The sequence below is a fragment of the Rhinoderma darwinii genome, chromosome 1, assembly GCF_050947455.1.
Source record: "Rhinoderma darwinii isolate aRhiDar2 chromosome 1, aRhiDar2.hap1, whole genome shotgun sequence".
In the NCBI taxonomy this organism is placed as follows: domain Eukaryota; kingdom Metazoa; phylum Chordata; class Amphibia; order Anura; family Rhinodermatidae; genus Rhinoderma; species Rhinoderma darwinii.
In genome coordinates, this window is record NC_134687.1 from 81,924,755 (window position 1) to 81,951,055 (window position 26,301).

A 26,301-nucleotide genomic window follows, 5' to 3' on the forward strand; every position below is an offset into this window, starting at 1 on the left:
GCTCTTTTTTTCTCCGGTATGGTTATGCAATTATGGAGCAGTCTATTTTGATATAATATGGGGGGAAGTTGGTTTTTCAAACTTTACCTAGCCTGTAACCAACATATGCTTAGAGTTTATCTATCTATATCTATTATCTCTGTGTTTTTAACAGCTGCTGGCTCTCAGCACCCCATGGATTTCAGAGTCCGTGACCAGTCATGGCTCACACACCTAGATGAAATGTGCAAAGAAGACTCTAGTTTGTTTTTAAATACTAGTGGGAGGGATTGTAGGGAACTCAGCAGTAGACTACGTAATCTGTTTCACCAGAGAACTAAAATCTGGTGGAACAAGGCATTCTTAGAGAAGTACATTTCCAGGAAACTCATCCCACGTGGATTGAGAGTTCAGGTATTTCCATCGTTTGATATTGATAATGAAGACTTTAGAAAAAGGTGGGAGGATTTATCTGACTACTGTTCCAAGGGATATATGGAATTATTGGTATCATCCAATAAATCCACCCTGGTTGAGATTGAGAAAAGTATTGAGGAGATTCAGGCCACATTGAAAATAGAACTCCCTAGTGCAGCTCTGGACAAAATATCAGAGGACCTGAATAAAGATCTAGAGAAGTGGGAAAAAGAGATATGTACAGTCAAAGCTGGGAAATTTCAGCGGGATGTGTTGGATTACCAGCAACAAAAGGTATACAGATGGCGCATGGGGAGAGGTTGGTCGAGATCTAAAATACGATCCCGATCATCCTCTATGTCATCCCATACATCTGCGGATGAATCCCTTAGACCAAGAGAGAACGGAACCACCGTGGAGTCAACTAGTGCCTCTAAAAACCTAAATTCACGAAGATTCTTCGACAGGCAAGTGAAACGAAAACAACCATCGTACGATCAGTGGGATAAGAAACCAAGACGCAATCTGGAGGTAACGAATCTTTCTTCGCATGCCCTCTCTGATGCCCAACGTGATGTGCTAGGTAGAGGGCTAACCTTTTCACCGACGAATTCTTTTAATTTTTTTACAGCTTTAAAAGACCTACATTTATTTGCAAGAAAGTTGGTGCTTAAAAAACTACATAGTAGGGGAGATGCCCCTGCGGAGCTCAATAGCCCGATGGAGAGAGAGGCACTGCTAGCCTTAGAAGATCTTTTACGGGAGCAAAGTACTGATATTTCAGGTACGTTCCCAATGACTATTGTGCCAAAATCTGCCAGATTTCCCCCTTTGTCCTTATGCCCTCAGGTAGAGATTTTTATAAAATTAGTCATTGATGATTTTAAAAAGCTGTCCGTATATAGGACTAATGACAATTTAACCTCTCAACAAAGGACTGCACTGAGGGAATTACAAACACTGAATGATATTGTTATCAAACCTGCGGACAAAGGGGGAAATGTTGTAATTTGGCCAATAAATAAATATGAAAAGGAGGCATATAGGCAGTTGCGAGACAAAAAGACATACATGAAACTAACATTCAATCCCTTGGGCTCTTTCTCACGGGAACTCCTGATGATTTTGGATATAGCTTTTGAGAAAGGTATCATTCCTAAGAAGATATATGATGGGCTGGTGACTTCAGATCCAAAGATACCGACCCTGTATCTTTTGCCTAAAATACACAAAAATCCCACCGACCCTCCTGGACGTCCGATTGTCTCCGGCATCGACGGACTCTGCGACCCGATATGTAAATTTATTGATTTTTATTTGAAACCACTGGTCGCGGAGTTACCGTCGTATGTCGGGGACACGACGGACGTCCTTAGGAGGATCGATGGGATTCAAATTGAACAAGACACTTACCTCGTGACTGCCGACATAGAGTCCCTATACACCAGTATTAAACATCAGGATGGGCTGGGGGCGGTCCGCTTCTTCCTGGGGACCAGCAACTGGGATGGCCAACTATGCGATCTGATTATGGATCTGTTACAATTTATTTTGAGTCATAACTTTTTTGTATTTAAAGACCTTTTTTATTTACAGCAACAGGGTACTGCAATGGGGGCGGCGTGCGCTCCGTCCTATGCAAACCTGTTTCTCGGCTTTTGGGAGAGGCAGGTTTTTCATGGGGACGGAGCCTGCGCCGCCGACCATGTACTATCTTGGACACGTTACATTGACGATATTTTCTTTATTTGGCAAGGACCGGAGTCTGGGCTGATGACCTTTATGCAGCATTTGAATGACAATCAATTCAATATTAAGTTAACGTATAAACATCATTCTCATCGAGTGGAATTTCTAGATATACAGATATTCACCGATACTTGGGGCTTTTTACATACCGATGTGTTCCATAAGACCACATCGGTCAATGCTCTGCTGCATGCGTCATCAGCCCACACCCCCTCCACTATTAAAGCCATCCCAGTTGGACAGTTCCTCAGGATGAAGCGGATATGCTCCTCAGATACCCTTTTTGAGCAGCAGTCTACTGATCTTACTAAAAGATTTAGGGAAAGAGGATACAGTAACAGGAATATAAAATCAGGCTACAGGAGAGCGAGATCCACCCCCCGTAAGGACCTTTTTAAATCAAAACCACGTGCCACTAACAATCTAAATGTTCGGTTCATATCAACCTTTAATGGACAATGGGATGCAATGAGGAACATTTTAACTAGGCACTGGCCAATTTTAAAATCTGAACCACAACTGGCACAGGGCTTATCAGCAAGACCATTAATGACAGCAAGGAGATCTAAAAATCTTAAAGATCTTCTTGTTTCTAGTCATTATGTACCTCAACAACCATGTCCATTTGGGTCACGTGGACCGAGGAAAGGATGCTTCCCATGTGGAGATTGCAAATCATGTACCAATATCTGCCGTGCAACACATTTCTCCACGGTAGATGGGAAAAGACAATTTCAAATTAGAGAATACATCTCATGTAGCACCACTCATGTGGTATATTACGCGACGTGTGGGTGTCCAAAAGTCTACGTGGGACTCACCTCCAGAGAACTACGGGTCCGTACGAGGGAACACGTACGTGACATCATCGGGGCAAGAGATTCTGTTGACATTACGCAATTAAAAACACTACCGAGGCACTTCAAGACACATCATGATTGTAACCCTAAAACCTTATCGATACGAGGTATCGAAAGGGTTCACTGTGGCATCAGAGGGGGCAATGCGAAAAAGATTCTTGCACAAAAAGAGTGCAGGTGGATTGTCCTATTGGGGTCAATGAAACCTGACGGATTAAATGAAACTTTAAGTTTTGCCTCTTTTCTATAATGTCTACTGCTGATTTTATTTGTTATTAATTATGTGTTTTTTGTATTATAGTTATTTAGCTATCCTTCTTGTCCCATGTGTTTGGTATCCCTGTGTGGTGTAGATCTGAAGTGATCCACCTGAACTCTCAGGAGAAGACAGAATCAAGAAAAGGAAGATATCTATTTGTTTCTTTTGATTGTATTTATTATTCTGTAACAAAGTGTTATGAGACATAGATGGTGCTATTGATGTTTCTTTTGATATAGTTCCCCTATGAATGGCCTTTTATGATACTAATCTAACATATAATGGGGTAGAAATATAATATTCTCTCTATCAACATATTCAGGAATAATGTCTAGGTTAGTATATTCTTTGAATTGTAGTTATTGATGCAATTGAGCGTGCAGATAATATCATTTGGTGCGAGAGCCCTTTAAACGCTCTATATGCTTCATCTAGCACGAGGTTTTTGTTTTTGTTTTTGTGTTTGTTTTTGTTTTTGTTCTGATAGCACTCCTAATTTATGTCTTATGCAATATGATATATATGCATAGACATATCGTACATTATAGTATATTCTTGCTTGTGTTTCACCTTAATTATATGAATTCCTAATTCTTTCTTTTTCTTATTATTCATTATTATTATTATTATTTTTGTGTATTTACATCACTTTAATTATATATTATGTTTTTATTTGATCACATCATTTATTATGTATCACGTGTATTCATATATATCTAATCATGTATTCATCATTGATCACTGTTTTCCTATATTTGCACTTTTTTGTAATTCCACATATGTTAACAATTTATGTTGTAATCTATGGCGATCCTGTAATCATATTACTGCCATTGGAACTACTAAAATACGATGTATGGTATACATCTATGACTCTGGTACCATGATTTTGATATCTCCTTCTGTCTCTCTCCTGTCGAATCCACTTACCTCCTTGATGACGTGCGCTTGCTCGGTGCGGCGGCCTGTGGTGATGCCTGCCCCCTTCGGCTTCGAACATGCACTGCGCATGTCCGGAATTCCCGTTACGCGTCGGGATTCCGGATGTGCGCTGCAGCGTGGGAGGCCGGATGTGGGGCACGCCTCTCTTCCGGTCGCGTCATCGAGAGAGCGCCGACTTCCATCTCGGCGCTAACATGGATTCATTCTCTTATATGCACACACTATAAAAGGATCACAAACACCATGGGCTTAATGTACCCCCTGAGGAAGCCAAAGATAGCGAAACGCGCGTTGGGGTTGTACCGTGGACCCTACAGCACGGACATATCGTGAGACCTTCATTTTTTTAATGGGTAAGACAACATCACTATAATTGATTACCACATAAGTACTGAGTCTCTCTATGTCACTATATTTTGGCTAGGCACTGATTCATTTATGCCATATAAATACTAGGACATTAGGACATTGAGAACTAACAGTACATGATCCACCTGTTTGTGATGGTATTTACACTCTATTGTATGGGTAGTGATAACAGTACATGATCCACCTGTTTGTGATAGTATTTACACTCTATTGTATGGGTAGTGATTGTGGGTCTGCCCTAATACACTACTACTTTTTTGTCGATATTAGTCCTGTGCTGTATTGTGTACCACGGTATTAGTACTAGAGTCTTCTTATGATGTGTTTTTAAATGTATGTCATTTTTCTAATAATAAGATTTATATATTCTCTTATATTTAGACGTTGTAGCTCTTTTTTTCTCCGGTATGGTTAAACAAAGACGTAGTCGTTGCCGAAGTAGGAGTAATTGTGCAGCCCACTCAGAGGATGGAGATAATTTATTTTTTGTGTCTACAAGATGTATCTCGTTAGTCAACCGAGACACCTCCTCTTGACGCTTTTTTCGAATCGTGTGCCCCAAACGTATAAAGGTACCTCTTATGTATGCCTTATGGGCATTCCAGAGGGAGGAGATTCCAACATCTGGCGTGTCATTGCATTGGAAATATTCATGAAGGTCTCTTTCTATATCTAGTTTATAGGTAGGGTGAGATAAAAGATATGAGTTACATCTCCAGAGATAGTCTGGGCTAGTGTCATATGTTTCCGCAATCGTCAGAGTGATCGGCGCATGATCTGACCACTGTATGCTCCCAATTGTCGTGGATTGAGATAACAAGAGTGTCGCTTTATCAATAATGAACATATCAATTCTAGAGTAACTATTATGGACTTGAGAGTGGAACGAGTAATCACGCTCCGATCCATGTTGCATGCGCCAGATATCGTACAACTCCTCCCTCCAGAACCAATCCCCAAAAGCAGCACGTATTTGTCTAGGCTGTGACGTAGTGTCCATCCCAGAATCCATAACAAAGTTAAAATCCCCACATATAATCAGCTTTCCCTCTTTATGTTTAGCGATTAAACCACGGATTTTGTGAAGAAATCTCAAATGATGGTTATTAGGTGCATATAACGTTAACAGAGAGTATTTTACATTGTTAATAAGACAGATTAGCAATACATATCTCCCATTCGGATCCGCAAGCATCTCAATTAGCTGAAAAGCAACTGTATTTTTTACTGCTATCAAGACTCCCCTAGCCTTAGTAGAGTGATGCGACTGAAAAACATAGGGAAATTGTGGATTTTTAATGCGGTGAGCATCTTTTTCTAAGAGGTGAGTCTCTTGAATACACAAAATCTCACATGCCAGCTGCTGTGCTTCTTTCCACATATGTGCCCTTTTATGTGGGCTGTTGAGGCCATTTACATTTAGGGAACCAATTTTAAGAGCCATCGCATAAGGGAGTTTGCTGTTGAATTCCTGACCAAATCACATTAAGGTTTAGACCATACTTGGTGTACTCTAAGGGAGTATATGTGAATTGACTGTCAAATGAGTAGAAGTGTACCAAATTTATCTGCACTGAACAGGGAAAAAACTTAGAACGACAATACAAAAGCATTCAAATACGTTTGAATAGGAAAGACTGAACAGTACCAAGTTCAGATACAATAGGGGGGAAAAAAAAACAGTCAACTTGTGAGCCGGACTTTTAGATCCCGAGAAAAACTCAGCTGCGCCACCGCTACAGGGTGAGGGTACCTCAGCGTCGCGGACGATGTCGAAGGTTGGGCCCTTGCCAGTCATCTTTTACCGGTTGAGGTGAGGGTTTTTTCTTAGCTCCCAGAGAGGCGTCAGGGATGGAGATTCCCCATTGTTGTAGAAGTAGTGCACCATCTTGGACATTTCTGATCACATGCATAGAGCCATTTCGGTGAATCAATAGCCGTACTGGAAAGCCCCACTTATATAGGATTTTGTTATTCCTCAGAGCGGTAGTGATGGGAGCAAGATCTCTCCTCAACTGCAGAGTGACTGCAGAAAGATCAGTATAGACAGATATCATATTGTATTGTGCCGGGAGTATTTCTTTGTTTCTGACGGCTGACATAAAGAGTTCTTTGGTGTGGAAGAAATGAAACCGAGCCAATACATCTCTGGCTACATCCGTAGACAGGTGTTTAGGTCTGGGGACCCTGTGCGCTCTGTCTAAGATCAGATCTCTAGATGTGCAGTCAGGTAGTAAGGTGTGAACAAAGCTTTGAAGAAACTGCGTTAAATCTTTTGGGGCTATATCTTCAGGTATGCCTCGAAACTTGATGTTGTTCCGTCGGGAACGGTCTTCTAAGTCAGCAATTTTTGCTTTTACTTGTGAAAGATCAGCTTCTAAGTCAAAGTGAGCATCTATAAGTTCGTTATGGGAAGTTGCAAAGTCTCCCATTTTGGATTCTACATGTTGTACACGATCCTCAACAGCATGTAATGCGGCAGTCATTGGTTTGATTAATTGAGCGAACCCAGAATAAAGAGACCGTTGGAGTGCCTGCAGCATAGTCTTGAGAGTGAGTTCTGTGACAGGGTTAGCCGTCGATGGCATATCGGCAAAAAGATCTGAGGAGGCCCCCATGTCTCCTTCAATGCACTCAGTCTCCTTGGGAGTTGGGGTTTTATGAAAGTCCCGTTTAGACCGATTAGCCGGGCTCCCATGTCCTGGTGAAGGAGGTGAAGAAGGAGAGGAACCACGTGTGTGGTCTCTAAAATGGCGGCCTCTGGGTGCAGACATCTCCTTTGTCCCCTTCGTTGGCATTAGAGCTGCACTCTGTGAGTGTGGATAGGCTGTCTGCGTTCTAGGTGACAGCGCCGGGACAGAACTGCTTCGGCGAAGTGGAGATCTAATCTGCAGGGATCCCTGCATTGAGGTGAGTAATCCTGTGTGTGCGTCTGGGTCGGCGCCATTTTGGGCCACTTGGCGGTCGTGGGGAAAGTAGAAATCCAGCATTTTCGCTGGTCTACTCACCGACTTCTTTTGTCTGGGCATGCTTGGCGGGTGTCCCCCTCCGGTGGAACAACTGCGGGATGCAGGAGAGGTCGTAGTCGCTTATACGTCGCTATAAACGGTAAGGCAGCACGGAGCTAGGTCCTCACGCGACCATTCAGTCCGGCAGCCAAGCCACGCCCCCGCGGGAGAATAGTTTTAATGAGATAAACTAATATCTTTTTTCAACCTTACTAACTATATTACTATGTTTATATTATGTTTGGCAAAAAAAAAAAAAAAAAAAAAAAAGCTTATTTTTTTCTTGTGGTTATGGAAGTGGCATAAGAAAAAGAATTATAGCTATTGTATACAATTTGTGTGGGGAAAATAGGTTCAAATTGCAATTAAAAAAAGGAATTGGTTTTGTAAATAATTTTGTTGTCAAATGTCTAAGGCCTCATGCACACGACCGTAGCCGTGTGCACGGCCGTGATTTTCGGGTCGGCCGGCTGCAGACTGTCAGCACATGGCCGCCGCCATTGTTTTCAATGAGCCCGGACCGCAGAACAGGGCCGTAATAAGACATGCCCGTTCTTTCTGCGGTCCGGGCTCCCGGGCCGTGCAAGGACCGCAAAAACTACGGTCGTGTACATGGCCCCATAGAAAAGAATGGGGCCGCAATTCTCCCGTGGATTTTCAGGGGAATTGCGGCCGCAAAAACACGTTCGTGTGCATGGGGCTTAACACATTGTGTTTACAGCTTCTATGCAGACCTATGTCTCTCCAAAGAAACAGACTACAAACAAACTGTGTGTTGTCAGATCCTTTAGACAGACTCCCTTCCATTACTTCTTGCTAACGTACCAACTGCATGTTATCAAGATGAAATAATAGCAAGTGTTAAGATATAGGTGATATAACTGTCATTTGATTACAGTTTTGTTTTTGAGTCCTATGAAAAGTTATTGGCCAAGAAAAGTTAATGCATTTACACAAAACATTCACTCCTTTTAAAACCCTTATTATGAGCATAGTCTTAAAAACAAAACTCAATTTTAATTCTTCGAGGACCGTACTTTTAAATATAAAAAAAATTATAAAAATGAATTATAAATAAAAAAAAGTGTAATATTAAAAAATAACATGCAAACACAATATTTTTACATTTAATAAATTGTATTATATAACAGTTACAAAACAACAAATAATATACACACACATATTTGCTATCACCTTAACCCCTTAATGGCTGGCCTATTTTAGACATTAATGACCAAGCTATTGTTTACGTTTTTCCATCGTCGCATTCCAAGAGCTATAACTTTTTTATTTTTGCATCGACATAGTTGTATAAGGTCTTGTTTTTTGCAGGATTAGTTGTATTTTTTAATAGCACCATTTTGGGGTACATATTATTTATTGATTAACTTTTATTAACTTTTTTGGGGGGGTACTTTTTATCTAATTTTTTTGAAGGCAGGATTAACAGAAAACAGCAATTCTGGCATTGTTTTTTATTTAATTTTTTTACGGAGTTTATCGTGCGGGTTAAATAACATAATTGCTTAATAGGTGGGGTCGTTATGGACGCGGCGATACCAAATATGTGTAATGTTTTTTCATATTAAAGTATTTTATAAGGGAAAAAGTGTGTTTTTAATTTTTTTTATTTGGGATTTTTATTTATTTATTATTAACTTTATTAAACTTTTTGATAACTTTATTTTTAGTCCCACTAGGGGACTTCACTATGTGATCTTCTGATAGCTTTTATAATAAACTTCAATATTTCTGTATTGCAGCATATTATTTCCCGTCAGTGTAAAACTGACAGGCACCTGGTAGGCCATGCCTAGCAAGCATTCACTACAGGCAGACCTGGGGGCCTTTGTTAGGCCCCCAGCTGCCATCGAAGCCATCGGCACCCTGCGTTGCAATTAGATGCTTGATTCACATACAGATACAAAAAAAACTCAATAATGTTTCATGTAATTCCTTAAAGGGACACTCTGGCCAAAACAAACGTTTCCCATGTGTACCATTATGGTATTCCATGTGTCAGTCTCTCACCTGTTATTTTTCTTGCTGCTTCTATCTCTATATATCAGACTGGGATGGTTACTTAGCAGCAGCGTGAATCAGGTTCAGTGACACGCTTTCTCTACTTGATTCTATGGAGATCTATGTGTCACCCATCACAAGCTTCAGCAGTTCCTGTACCACACTAGTTTTGACAGAACTTCTATGATCAGCCACCACTGATACTTAGACCAGTTCCTGTCACACAGGCATCATGTAGAAGAATATAGTGCAGCCTCCCTGTCTGTATACTTTCTCAGATTATTTAGGAGAATATAGAGAGAATGATAATCACAGTGTCCCCCAGCATGGTCATGTGCTGAAGCATAATGGGACTCATGGGACTGATAGCAAAGCAGAGAGGAAGAGAAAGCTGAGGAAATCTAAGAATCAAGATAGAGGTTGTTGTTTTTTAAAACCACAGACAAGGCAGCAGCTAATAAAGTAAGTACAGTATACAAAAAAGAAGTATAGAGTGTGGTATACAGTCAGGTGGGGAATGCAGACATGGTAAGTTTTGTTTTTCCACTGGAGGTCTTCTTTAACTTATTGTATGTTCCATCTGTTTTTTTGGTTTTAGGAATCAAGACATTTGTGAGACCATTTATAAAGCTTTCCAGGGTTCAGGTGAATGTAAAATATTCTCATGCTACAAAATATATTATTTACATGCTTTCTACTTGCTTGAATAATTTTATATCACAGCTAGGCTTTGTTCACATTACAGGGGTTCTACATAACATATCTACTATTGTTATATAAACTTAACATGTAAAGACAGAATATTGTCGAATATACTTACATAGCCTTTTCTTTACCGATTGCTGTATCTTCCGACCGATCGCGTGATGTCTTTACCTTTGAAATTCCCACTTCTCACGTACGTAACTCTTCATTCTTCTCTTCTTGTCAATGCAGTGTACGGGTGCATCATTTGTCACGGTACAGTACACCGGTGGCGGGAGAGGACTTTATCCTCCGTCATTTCATTCACTGAGCAGGCATGGTAGAAGCTCTTCATGTTCTCTTCACATATGCTCAAACTTCCATACTCACAGCGCCTGCATGAATCTTCCTTCCCCCACCAAAAGCCAGAGGGAGGATGTTTGATGCATCCACAGGAGATCCTAGAGGTAGTGGATGGATGCAAGGGACAGCTTGTGGCTTATTGTGTACAGACTAGGAGTACTATTATGGCGATGGAAGGTGGAGTTGCTAGACTAAAATGGGCTGTAGGTAGGCTGAGACGCCAGGCTGTGCAGAAAACGACTGTGGACCAGACGATAAGGATGTAATCAAATGGGAGTGCAGACACAGGACCAGGACTATGCAGCAAAACGACACTATTGGTATTTGGGGGACATTCTCAATACATCAATAGATATCAATAGATCTTTAAAAACCATATGATTTTACAGTCATAAAAACCCTCAGAGCCCTACTTATAAGGTATAAGTCGATAAGATATCCTGATATATACTTCTGACGGAAGGCTGTGACATATCTCACTGTATATGTCTATTTGTCGCCTGTTGGACCCCATTGTAAAAAAAAACCTGTATACCTTTGAATGGAATATCGTATTCCATATTGCAAAAAAATATGGTAGACCAGCCCAGCGTATATGCCAAAAGGACACACTTTTGGCACACGCCGAATGTATGGGGGCTATGGATACATTTGTCGTTTATGCCAGGAATTTTCTTTACACATACACTGGACATAGGGCTCTGGGTTAAATAGAGTAAAGTTAAAGTATATACAGCAGCTTTTATGAAAACTTATGTTAATGATAATTACATGGCATTACAGGATCCACATATTATATAAAGTGTAAGACATTATAGTCAATAAAAGGATAGAAAGATGTTATAATGGTAAGTATATAATAAAGGCATTATACCTAATGATGAAATAAATGAGTCTTATTAATCCAGTCCAAGTCTCAGCTAGAACAGACAGCTAATTGCCTCCTAGTATAGAAAGAAATGTGAACTTATGATTACTGTAAGACTTTCAAGGAGATACAAATACATTTAACCCGTACATCGTGTGCTGAGAATTCTGCAAATACTACACAAGGCAAGAGCATTTTACGTTTTTAAGGGGTTGTCCAGGTTTTTTTTTTTTATTTAGTTTTTTAAAATTGATTTGTAGAATAGGAAATCATACAGTTTTGTAATATACATATATTAGGAATTCTGCTCACATACCTGCCATATAGTGCATGAGGCCCCTGTCACTGTGGAATGGTACAGCCCACAGATTAGTCTTGTGTAATGTATCCACAGGCTAACTGAATATGACTAAACATGGCGGCAGTCATTTGACCACACACACACACACACACACACACACACACACATCGGGTGACCCCTAACATTCAGTTAGCAACAGGGTTACAGGTGTTGGGGCCACATAGATGACACATCCATGGGCTATGTGAATGGGACTAATGGTGGAATTATAATAAACTGCTTCACCGTGCCTGTATTTACTGTCTCTAGATGATGTATGAAATGGCTGCCTGTCTCTGAGATATTTTCATGTTGTTAATGAAGTTAAGAAAATCACTGAAGTGACATTTGAGTAAAATATACCTTTTATTATAGTAACTCGCTAAAAACAGGGGTAACACACCACTGTGAAAAAAGCCCCACCGTGTATATTAAAAGATGTATTAAACAGTAAACACTGAATCATTTAGATAAGTATATCTCAGTGTTTATAACGATATTCACCGGAATCACCATTTAACCTGGGCACAACAATAGTACGAGCCCCAAAAACACACCAGGGTCCGTGATCAACACCGGAATCTCCTAGCGCTGGGTCCACCACAATGCTACTGTCCCCTATGCAACAATCCCATATACAAAAACGACCCTACGCGTTTCAAATACTCATCCTCAGGGGTCTGTATCTTGGTCACTCTGGCCTAATCACCAGCGATAAAATATTCAACAGCAGATATTCTGCTGCGCATCACGGAAGGATGCTCGCGTCGATGTCAGCGGCATACTTCATTTCGGGCACTGAGTTGCTATAAGCACCAAACTCCACCCCTCGTACTTGGCGGCGCTGTACGAACTAACCAATCAAAGCGCCCCCTGAATTCGTGACACCTGTCCATGTGACTCCCGGCCGTCAGCTGACAGCCAAGAATAAACATCGACCGCATCTGAACGAACACGCAGGCGCAGTGGAAGCCACGGACGCATCGCCCATGCTGCCAAGAAAAAGCAAGGTAAGAGCATAACGATATAGAATATGGGATATATCTTGCGGGACAGTTACCCACCGCAAGTGGACTACCTCAAAACAACTCTTTTATTGTAAACACATATTGGATAGATGAATGCGGTGTCTCTCACATTACAAAATTTGGATTAAAAACCTGTTGTACACGACCTAGCCAATACTACTAGCCTAGCCAATACTAGTTGTATAGTTAATGAAGTTAACTGTTAAAAAAAAACACAACACACAGAGGAATGAGTGAGAAGAATGTAAGAGCTGCTCCTCACAGACACTGACAGACATGATGATGAGATGTTGCTGTAGATAGAAATATTGTATAACTTCTGCTCCTCAATAACCTATTATTCACATTTTATATACCTGGCTAGCGTTACCTGCATGCCAGGGGTCAAATGATGTGGGTCACATGACTTCCGCCATCTTTAGGCCTTTCAGTTATCCTATGGATACATTACTATTGACTAATCTATGGACTATACCATTTTTTTTATTTTTTTTTTGACAGAGGCAACTGCACGGATATAAGAAAGGTATGTGAGCAGAATATTAAATACACATATATTACAAATGTGTAAAGTTTCCAATTCTATAAATAACCTACACATAATTGGTATCGCTGTAATCCTTTACTTTATGTAAAGGTAACACATTTACGCCGCATGGAGAGTGGCATAAATTTAAAAAAAAAAAATAAAAAAAATGGGGGATTAGATAATATTATAGAAACATGTTCTCCAGAAGGATACAAAACGTATATAGATGAGCGTAGAAAACTGGTGATTGGCCCTCCAGATCAAACAACATAATCATAATACAGTTCTCAAAAACCGCCTACTATGGTACATTGACCAAAATTTAGATGATCATACTTCAAAGTAAGGGACTTCACAACCACTACTGTGAATGTAGAAGACTCTTCAAGCGACTGTTCATCTTTGAGCACCATTATGTTTTTAATGTTTAGACTTCTGTGCTGATTCATTTCTTAAAATATTTTTATAGCTCAGAGCTCTATTTTACTGATATAGAGCTTTGAATTCCCATGCACAGCTATAGATATAAAATATCATATTCTGGTTACCTGCTGCCTCCACTAGACAAAGAATAGAAGCTTACTGCATACTGTTATTCATTGAACTCAATAATAAAACAGCTTCTGAGCTCCCTCTTGTGGTGGTTCTATTCTCCGTAGAAGCATTGCTACAGTAAGGCCTTGTTCACCCGGCGCTCGAAAAAAAACGATGTGTAAACGCATCAAAAACGTTAGCGTTTTTGCAAAGAGTTTTTTAAAGTACATGCACCAAGAATTTACCTGACGGTTCTTTTTTTACACAACACGTTTTTTAAACACACTAGCGTAAAAAAAACAATGCGTTGTTTGCACTACAATGCGTTTTCCCATTCATGTCAATGGGAAGCTTAAAGCATGTGTTTTTTACGTGTTTTTCGGCACGTAAAACGCGGCAAAAACGTATCCAATACACTCAGTGTATTTACAAGGAGCTGTTACCAGCAGAGCAATTCCTCTAACACCAACTACCATTGATAAATGAATGAACAAATAAACTAAATAAATTTAAATTTTATTATGCTTCTTGGAGCAAAAAAGAACTGACTACACTAGTTTGTTTAAAATGTCACCTCCATTTATAATTGAATAGGCTGTGCACCAAGTATGTGTATCTCAATTGCAGTGCCGCTCCCGGCTGCAGCCCAGCGAGTCAGACACTCTGCATATGTGATAGGTAATGGAGGTATGTATTTGGATTAAAAGGTATGTATTAGAGCCCCCCCGACATGTTTCGCTGTGCTATACAGCGTCCTCAGGGGTTCAGGGGCTTAATACACTCAGTGTGAACAAGGCCTACATCTGCCATGTGTGAATATACTCTTAAAGGGCCAGAGGCTATTACAAAACCATGGGTGTTAAAATGGAATTGGGCTTGCTTTTGCAACTATAACAGCCTTTCCTCTTCTGGATATGCTTTCCACAAGATTTTGGAGTGTGTCTTTGGGACTTTGTGTACATTCAACCAAAATAGCACTTGTGAGGTCAGACACTGATATTGGATGAAAAGGTCTGGCTTGCAATCGCCATTTAATTTCATACTAAAGGTGTTCAGTACGGTTGAGGTCAGGGCTCTTTGCAGGTCACTCAAGTTCCTCCACACCAAACTCTCCAAACCATTTCTTTAGGGACCATTCCTTGTGCTCCACTAAAATTTACAGTAGGCACTATTCAGCAGGTAGGTAGCATTCTCCTGGATTCGACCAAACCCAGATTTATCAAACAGATAGTGAGATGTGATTTATCTGGACACTACTCCAGAATCCAGGGTCGGCTTCCTTTACACTACTCCAGTCGACGCTTCACATTGTGCATGGTGATCTTAGGCTTGTATGCAGCTGTTCAACCAGAGATACCAATTTATTAAGTTCCGAACACACAGTTCTTAATATAATAATAATAATAATAATAATAATAATTAGTAGGGGTGTCCACGTGCTTTTAGCATATAGAGTATCTATACCGCTACAATTAGTGAATTTACATGACAGTAAAAATTTAAAGGGGTCTTCCTATCACAGAGAGTGTTGACATGCCATCACTTTCTGATTGGTAAGGGTCCAACTGATCCTGGGAATGAAGGGACCGTAGCACTGGATTATCCTTGCCTCCCTCCTTCAGAGTTTTTTCCAGCACAGCGTCACTCTCTGCCACCACCTGTAACACAGCTCCAGTAAAAGGTTGGGGTCCCAGCGGTCAGACCCCCACCAATCAAAAAGTGATAACATATCCTAGAAATATGCTATTGCTCTCTATGATGGGAAAACCCTCAAATATAAATATACAGTACAATTATACCTTGAATTGCTTATATAATTTAAATATGGAAGTTTGTAGGGTTTATAAATGATTCATTGCTAATTATAGGCATGTGCACGGAGGTAAGCAAATATACAGATTATGTTATAGATATAGGGGTATAGGGGACATTTTTGTATGATTGAAAACGGCAAATCTTTATTTATTTCAAATTGCCACAAAGAAAACTAAAATTAGACCTAAACTTGTATACAGTAGATGCAGAAATACATACTCCGTCACCGTTATTGTCTGTAAAGTTCTCTAATAGCCGGCAAATGTCATTCCACTCCTACCTGAGTTCATCTAGTCATGCATTTTCAGAGCACTTTAATATTTTTCATCAAGAGACAGCAAAAATTTGGCTGCAGAAAACAGGATTTTGTTGATGACATGATACAGCATGTCTCGAGATAATGGATATATATTTCCCCTCTCATTGGTCCCCACTTTCTCTCTCGAATCCTTCATGTTGTATCTGCTATGTACTGTTGCCATTAGTATTGCGGGGTCTATTGTTCATTGTTAGGAAAAATAAAAGAGCATCATTATAAGTTCAGATTTCTACAGTCACTTTCTAGAAGGTTTTGATCAATTCAAAAAGGGCTTCTGAAAGGGAAACATTTTCTGAGAGAATGCAATGCAGAGAAAGAAGTCTGTCACATTGAAAGAGCCTGTAAAAACTACCTACCAGTAAGTTAGACAAAGGATACAGGCCGAGGCCTTTCCTTTGAAAAACACTGATTAATGTGAGGTCCTGTTACCTGCGATAATCATTGTTTTGTCATGAGAGAAAGCTTTCTACATTCCTAATTTGTCTTAGAGATTGTGAAAGGAAGCAGGCCTCATCCTTTCCTCTGAGGGTGAAGCCAAACATTGGAAATTATTTTGTTAAATCGACTACATATACATGCATATAAAGAGAGAGAACATTTAGGCTTTATGTATAATTCCAAGTCAAATTTTGCTCCATTTACTAAAACCTAACCGGTTGTATAAGAGTTCAGGTGTTTTATCTCGACCCAGGGAACCTGTCGGAAATTAAAACAGATAACTTTATAATATACTTAGCATTCAAATTCTTCTTTGGATTCCCGCCTCTGGCATCCCTCAGACTTGTGTCATGACTAGGCCTCAGTGACAATTTGTTTCTAGTCACCATGTCATCCAGTGGTTCCCACAGAAATTTATATCACAAAAATATCACTGACTTTTAGGCTGTGTTTACAAGTTGTGGTTGCTCTGGAATTGTGGCCTAAAACATGGTACAACTGTGGTGTGTAAACACGACCTAAGAGATATTGAACGCTGATAAATATGTGAGGAAGAATTTGAACATAATTTTATAAAGGGGTTGTCTGCTTTGGACAATTCCTAGTTGTTGGAAGAGTCCCTTGACAATAAGCAGAAAACAATGTGTTCGTGCTGGAATCCCCAGTGGTCAGCTATAATCTGTGGAGAAACCTGTCAGTAAATGTTTAATTTCCCTGAAGCGCCACCACAGGAGAATTTAAGCATTCAAAGCAAAGGGTTGTCTGTGTACTGCAGAACAGGACAGGTCCACTAGAGAGACGCTCTTTGTAGCCACTCTCCACACTGGCCAAAACATGAGGATCCTGAACAGATGACCATGCTATTAACTTAGAATTCTCTAATAGGGTATATGAAAATGTGTTTTCTAAACTGGACAACCCATTTAAAGTTATAATAATAATAATCATAATAATAGGTTGCCTTAAAAAATTTGTTCAAATAATTAGACTTTTCTTATCGTGTGAAAACCTTCAGAAAGTGGCCCTAAATTTCCTCTTAGGAGGATAGATGCTTTCTCAAGACAATACCTACATGGTAACTGATTTCTAGTAAATATAATTAAATCTAATTTAGCAGTTCATTTTACTAAAAAAAAATTTGGACATACTGCAACTTCAATCAGCAGTAAAGCAGTCTTATCACTGACAGGGAATAGATGAATCTATCCTAACCTATCACTGAAATAGCCTTCCTCCAGAAATCCACTTAAACATCTCTTAGGATATGCACCTCAGTGTGTAAAAATTCAAATTTCTAACCTAGTATTACAATTTAGTGCTCTGCTGATTATTTCCTTCCACACCCTACTTATTTCACATGGGGCAGAGTAAGAGGAGACTTATTCCTTGTTAAGACAGAGAGATATATAATTTAAATAGCTTTAACATCCTACCCACACAGGGAATTACCAGCTGTTTGTGTGTCTGTAGAGGGAATTTACTAGTTATTAAAGTTCTGTGATCACAGCAGAATCAGCATTAATTCAAGCAATGTGTAGAACTGTATGCGGAATAGTTGCCAGTGTAGTGTGAGCTGTCAGGCTTGTAGAAAGAGTGACCGAGACCGGGCTGCAACAAATTCCCATTAGTGAGTTAGAAAGAAGAAGGGGTCTGCAACACAAACAGCTGAACCTTGAAGGGAAAGAGTTCAGAATGTTTTGTACTTGAAGATCTACGAGAACTGTGAAGATATATATTTTATGCCCATTTGGGTCTACAACAAAAAATTCTCTCATAGCAACCACACATGGGTATTTAATAGTTATAGACTATGAAGTGAAAGCAAACAAGCACAAAGGTGCAACAGCACTCTGCATGTGTTAAAGTGTATCTAAACGTTCGACAAACTTCTGACATGTCATAGAGACATGTCAGAAGTTTTGATTGGTGGAAGTCCGAGCACAGAGACCCCCACCAATCACTAAAAAAAAGCAACAGAAGCTTTCGTGTGAGCGTTCAGCTGCTTAGTTTCTGTTCGGCTTTTTCCTGAAAGCCGATGTATCGGAGTATGGGCTCATAGACTTTCTATTGAGCCCTTACTCCGATACATTGATTTCAATAAAAGGCCAAACAGAAACTAAGAGGCTGAGCGCTCACACGAGTGCTTCTGCCGCTTCATTTTAGCGATTGGTGGGGGTCTCAGTGCTCGGACCCCCACCAATCAAAACTTCTGACATGTCACTTTGACATGTCAGAAGTTTGTCAAACGTTTAGTTACACTTTAAGATATATGCACACATATAATATTTGTATTATTTTAAATTGTGTTACTGCTATATTTACTATACTTATAAATATAAGGGTTCTTAGCACACATTTTAATCAAATTATGTGGGCCCATATATCTTTGTGCCCGTAGGATGCTGCCTCATCATTGTCTTTGCTTGCTTTGTACTGCAATCACAGCAGATTAGCACCTGCCCTTATTTCACTTTGTTAGTAGATGCCTTATCACATGTCCTCTGTTCATTATCAAGATTTATTATAACGTTTAGGACCATGGTTGATATTTCTGATTACTATTGAAGTATAGTTTGTAATGTACAAAATAAAAGAGGTGTCCAATATCCATTTCTTAAACGCCCTTGAATGCACAAGACCAATTGACTCCATCCTCTTGTTGTTTTAAAGAATTTACAGTCCTCAGTTCTTTTAACTTACAAGACCTGGGCTTTAAACTCAGATCTTAAAATGCTGGCCCAGTGGGATGATGTATATCTCAAAATCTAACTTATTATAGGATTAAGCATTGTTAAACAAGAAAATTACACTAAATTGCATTTGAAGGTATAAAACTAAGAATATCTAATCCTTACAAAATCTTTCTCACATTTCAAAGTGGAAAGAAATGTGTAAAAAGCAGAAATGTAACTATATCCTTTAAGGTATTCAGGGCAAGTGATACGTGAATTTTAAAACGTCTATTATTATTTATGCACTTTCCCATGTTCCCCTTGACCATACTAACAAATTGGTTCTTGATGACAAGAGAAGATAAGCTTTTCTCTTTGTACTAAAGAGTCTCTCTCCGGGATCGAAGGAATCATTTGTTACCAGATGCCGATACACAAAACATTTATTGACTTAAAGTTCAAACAGCATTGTATCAAATAATATTTAAAGTTATATTATTACTTATACAATACCTTTAAAAAAAAAAAAAAAAAGAAGTTTCTTTTTTTTGTATGTTTTATCCTTTATACATGACTTTGATATATCAACACATAACATTTAAATGTTTGAAAACGGAATTACCCTTCTGGACCTTCTTTGTTCCTCCTGGACTTGAATCTACTTCCCATGGACTTTCTGGTTCAGTTGGTCAAACTTGATCCTTGTCAGGTAACCCTGATGGGACTCTTGCTCCATGTAATTTCTGACAATTGTAATTTTCTGCCTCCATTCCACCATTACACGCTACATCTCTTATAGTACCCCTGTAGTGGCTTATTCTGCACTATTTTACTCTCAGTTAGTGACAGCTTGCCATGTGACTAACCCATAGGGTTGAAAAGTTAGATATTTTCCTACTGCCTGTTTTGCCTCTGCATATTTCTGATCTCTGTATTTGGCCGCAATGACAACCGGCGCGATCCAATGTCTATAGTTTCTTGTCTGTGTGCAGTAGCTCATAATATATTTACATATTTACCTTTCTCTGTTTATGAACTTTGCTGTATTCTTACTCCTTAGGATTTACGCCTGGTACCCTCGCTGTTGAACTCTCTGATATTGATCTTGGCTCTGACTGTTGACTATGTCTCAGTTAGATATTTCTGCCTGTCCTTGAACGCCTGCCTTGTATTGACCCATGGCCATCCTGACCTACCCATCTCCATTAATTGCCACGTTCTCAACAAAGCACCTGCTGCTAATCGGTGGCTTCTATGGGGGTCGCAGCATGGGGATCTGACTATGAAAGTCCATACCTCCATGAAAGGGTTAAGATCGAAACACAGGAGGGTTCTTTACACTGTGGCCAGGTTCATTAGTGTGAAACCATCTGCAGCACACAAGTTACTACTATGATGGTGATACTTTTAAATTCCCATCTGGACTACACTATAACACAATAATTATTAAGGTTATAGTGTGGTGACATGAGAGGACCAATAATATTATACTTATGTAGAAATACACTGTATGTGGATTGTGTAGCTACTTCCAACAAATGGCATTACCAGCCTGTTATGTAGCCACCTGTTTTACCGCTACCAAACTAATTGAAAATACTTCTTGCTCTTGACAGATGGTTGATTCTATTCCCCCTCAGGTGCTTTGCTCTAAATTTTAATCAATAGAAACATATTCAGCTTTAATCTGTCAATTTATTAATTCCTCCAACGTGATGGGGAAATGTGAAGGTTAGTCAGTGTAATGCAATCTGAATGAGAGCTCTGTATACCCTTCTCGATTATAACCCTGATAGGTGAGTGATGAAAAGTGCTCTGATTAGGGAATGCAGGGCTCTAATTCTTCTGAAGGAAAAAACACCTTAGACTATAGTCCAGCAATAGAACTCAAAGAATCTAGAAATATATAGTAAATATATAGTAATTATCCAGTACTGGACTCGGATTAATGCAGTGGTCTGTACTTTAAGTATACAAATGGATAACAGAAAATTGTAAACACCAGTTACTAGAAATATTGTACATCTTTACAGGGAAACCTGCCCCTGTAACGGGACTTTAGACTTCAGGGCTAAATTAGAGGGTTACCCACACTAAACAAGCTCCCATAGTGCCCATAAGGGGCTTGACAATAACTTGCCACATTTGCCCACTCCCTCTGTAAATCCATTCATCAATTCGAAGAGAGGTCACATGATGCATTTCTCTGCAAACTTGCTGACTTATACTGGCCCATATCCCTTAGCTTCTGTGTACCCTTGTCTGTTGGTCTGTCGTACACTTATTGAGCGTAGGGACCGTCGCCCAGTTGTACGCTGTCGCCTAGGACGGGCCGTGCAAGTAGGCAAGGACTGAGTGGTGGGTAGATTAGGGCTCACCTGTCTGTCTCCCTACCCCGTCATTACAGAATGTTTTCACACCCATAAAACATTACATTTGAAGCTAGATTGATTTCTAAGGAGTAGACAATATGAGTATCAAGTAGCAATTTCCTGCACTGTATCCTTCAATAGATAGGTGTAGCCAGATACTTGTGATATTCTCACTCAGTAACACTCTTTAGATTGGAACAGTAAGTGATCAATTTTCCTGTAGCGCCATCACAGGGGAAATTAAGCATTTCACAGTGACCATTCAAATCATTGAGTTGTCTGTGTAAGAAAAAACCAGGACATGTTCCCCAGAGTGAGATATGCCCTTTGTAGCCACTCTCCGCTCTGGCCAAGAGATGAAGATACTGAACAGAGAATGCCCCTCTATTAACTCAGAATACCCTAACAAGGTATATGAAAATGAGTTTTCTAAACCGGACAATCCCTTTAAGTGTATGTCAGTAGTCCTTTTTCTCTAGGCATTGTAGTTACACCAAGGTTCACAATAAAGGTTTGCTATAAGAATAAATTTTATTAAATAGCTGGTGAACCTGAAAATAACAGCATTGTAATTTACTTACATTAGATTTTCTCATGTAGCCCCATTTGCTGCACAGAGTTTTAATATAAAACTCCATAACCGTATAATTTCAAGGACGTAGCTATAGGGGGTTCAGCGGTAGCAGTTGCACATGGACCCTAGTGATTGAGAGGACCCAAAGACCCCTCTGCCACATAAGAAGAAACCAGTATTATAAATGGCACTTGGTAGGTGGGGGGCCCTTTTTCAGATTTAGTATTTGGGCCTAGGAGCTTTAAGTTAGGTCTCTGTCTGGCAATGTAGTCTGGACCACCTCTTGACTGCCTTTCTTCAGCTGTGAGGGCGCGATCCAGACTAAACAGGCTGCTGTGTAGCAACAAAGCTCCCAGATGAATGAAAATATATTACAAATATATTACAAAGCTCGGACAGTAGCAAGGCAGGCTTGGCTGGGACTAGGCAGCAGGTAGACGACAGGCGTGGAGTAGCAGGACAGGCATGGTATACAGCACAGCACGGCTACAGCTCAGCACGGCACTAGATCAGGATACAGGTTACAGGATACAGGAACAGGTAACACTGGGAGCAGGAAACACTAGGGGACCCTTTGCAAGACAAACTTAGAATACAACAATAACGCTCAGGCATGGAATGATGGGTCTGGGACTTTCTTATAGCCCAGGGTGCCCTGGGAGCAATCAGCTCAATCTCCCACATGGGTGCGCTCTGGCTTCTTAAGTCTGGACTGAGCTCGCGAGCGCACCCTGGTGGTCACTGTGGAACAGGACGGCCGTATGTGCAGACATCTCTGGAGAGAAGGGCGTGGACTGGATGGAAGGAGTTCATGGTCAGTGACCACGGACATTACAGTAGTGCAGTACAGGGGATCGTATTGTACGGGGGATCATAAGAGCAGATCTTCAAGTCCCCTAGTAAGTGTAAAAAAAAAAGTTAAAAAAATGTATAAATAATACGTTTACATGATGAGGAAAAAATTTAAAAAAAAAATTAAAACTAGACATAATAGGTATCGCCGCGTTTGGAACGGCCTGAACTATAAATATTTCATGTTATTTTTACTGCACAGTGAACATCGTAATTTTTTTTTTTATAAAAAACCAATGACAGCATTACATTTTTTGGTCTCCTTTTCTCAAAAAAACATATGAATAAAAAGTGATCAAAAAGTTGCAAGTACCCCAAAATAAACTACAGTTAGTCACGCAAAAATCAGGCCCTACCACAGCGAGACCAACTGAAAAATATAAAAAGTTATGGCTCTCAGAAATAGCAACACTAAAACATGATATTTTTTTTAGAAAAGAGTATTTTTATTGTGGGAAAGTAAAAACGTAAAAAAAAACTATAAATTTGGTGTCGCTGTAATCGTATCAACTCGCAGAATAAAGTTAACATGTTGTGAAGGCTGGATTCACACGAGCATGTTCAAGTCCCGGACCGAACACACTGCAGGGAGCCGGTCTCCTAGCATCATAGTTTTGTACGACGCTAGGGGTCCCTGCCTCTCCGTGGAACTACTGTCCCGTACTGAAAACATGATTACAGTACGAGACAGTTGTCCCGCAGCGAGGCAGGGACTCCTAGCGCCGTACATAACTATGATGCTAGGAGCCCGGCTCCCTGCAGTGTGTTCAGTCCGGGACTTGCGGCCGAAATACGTTCCGTCCTTTACGGACCGAACATGCTCGTGTGAATCCAGCCTTATACTGCACGGTGAACACTCTGATGGCTTATTTAGACGAACGTGTAATACATCCGTGCAACGCGCGTCATTTTCATGCGCCTCGCACGGACCTATATTAGTCTATGGGGCTGTTCAGACTGTCCGTGAGTTTCACGCAGCGTGTGTTTGACATGTCCTATATTTTTGCGTTGTTCGCGCATCACGCACCCATTGAAGTCAATGGGTGCGGGAAAATCACGCACAGCACACGGAAGCACTTCCGTGTGACGCGCGTGATTCGCGCAACAGCAGTAAAAACTATGAATGAAAACAGAAAAGCACCACGTGCTTTTCTGTTTATAAACATACAAACAGTGTCATAATGATGGCGGCTGCGCGAATATCATGCAGCCACGCATCATACGCTGCTGACACATGAAGCTGTTAAGTACCTTTTTCGCGCGCAAGACGCCATGTTTTTTCCGCGTGCAAAACGCACACGCTCGTGTAAATCCGGCCTAAGGGTATGTTCACAGGCAAACTCAAAAACTTCTGAAAACACGTCAGAAGTTTTTTAAGCCAGTCGCAATTTTTGCAGCGTTTTTCACTGCGTTTTTTACGGACGTTTTTGAGCTGTTTTCTATAGAGTCTATGAAAAACAGCTCCAAAAACATCCCAATAAGTGACCTGCACTTCTTTTTCGCGGCTGTTTTTTTATGCGGCCGTTTTTCCCATTGAAATCAATGGTCAGATGTTTGGAGGCGTTCTGCTTCCGATTTTTCGGCTGTTTTTCGGGCGTTTACGGCCCGAAAAACGGCCAAAAATGGGCCATGTGAACATACCCTAAAAGACAAAAATTAAAACAGTGCTAGAATTGCTGTTTTTTTGTTTCCTCGTTTCCCAAAAAATGAAAGAGTAATAAAAAAGATATCGTATTTACCCCAAACTGGAACCGATAAAAACTACAGCTCGTTCCACAAAAAGCAAGCCCTCACACAGCTCCGTCAACGGAAAAATAACACGTTATGACTCTCAAAACGCAATGAGGCAAATTTTTGAGGTCCGGTAGTTTTACACTTAAAACCCCACATCATCATTTGCTAGACCCCACAGGTGGACCCCGAGGATGCAGCGGAGATGAGGAAACTTTAGGGCTTGTGCTGCTTATAGGGCTAGTGAAGAAGTCAAAGATTAGGCAATACTGGAGCACAGATATTTTGTACAATACCCCGGATTTATCACATAGCCGTGTCCCATGGTACATAAAGCTGGCCGTGCACATCGTACAGATGGCATTGTATAACGCTGACTTCCTATCCTGATTCCTTCAGTTTTAAGAGGTAATTAGGCTTTAATATTTGGGAACCGGTGAGGGCCCAAGCACGTCTGCCCCAAAACGTAATCATCTCTTTTTCAGCGAAGCTCCTCAAATTGCAAACAAGGGAAGGACCCCAAAAAAATGCAGAGTGTGTTCCAAAAAGGGTATAAGAAAGGACACCATTCATCAGTGCCCCAAAAATCCTGGCCGGTGCATAAAGGATTGCTTCAAAGCATACCACACCAATTCATGGATTATTAATTTTATTATTCATTCACCCCATTATTACATCATCCTATTATGCCCTGATGCACTCCGCTGAGCTTACATATGCCCTGATGTACTCCACACGGATTACATATACCCTGATGTACTCTGCACATATTACATATGCCCCCACATTATAAACTGAAATACCAGTAAAACCCCAAACAAAACTACCAAGCAAAATCTGCGCTCCACATGCCAAATGGCAGTCCTTCCGAGCCTAGTAGTGTGCTGAAACAGCAGTTTGGGGTATTACTGTACTTTGGAGAACCCGCTTAACAATGTATGGGGTGTGTGTCTCCAGTGGAACAAGCTGAGCACAACATATTGGTCACTGAACTGGCATATCTGGAGAAAAATGGCAATTTTTAATCTGCAACATCTATTGTGCACTAAATTCTGCAAAACACTTGCGGGTCAAAATGGTCATAATACCTCTAAATTAATTCCTTGAGGGATGTAGTTTCCAAAATGGAGTAATTTTTCAGGATTTGTACTGTACTGATAACTTAGCTCAATGCAACATGGTGTCAGAAAACTAATCTTGTAAAATCTCCACTCCAAAAACCAAATGGCACTCCTGTCCCTTACAGCCTTGCTGTGCGTCCAAATAGCAGTTTATGACCACATGTGAGGTATTGCCGTAAATTTTAAGCTAAAACTACATATTATTGGAAAAAAATTTAGATTTCAATTTACACGGCCCAATTCTAATAAAATCTAAACAAACAACTGTGGGGTCAAAATGCTCACTACACCCCTTATTTAATTCCTTTAGGGGTAAAGTCTCGAAAATGGGGTCACATCTGGGGAATTTCTACTGTACTGGTACCTCAGGAAGCTCTGAAAATGCGACATGGCGCCCAGAAACTAATTCAGCAAAATATGTGCTCAAAAAGCCAAATGGCGCTCCTACCTTTCTAA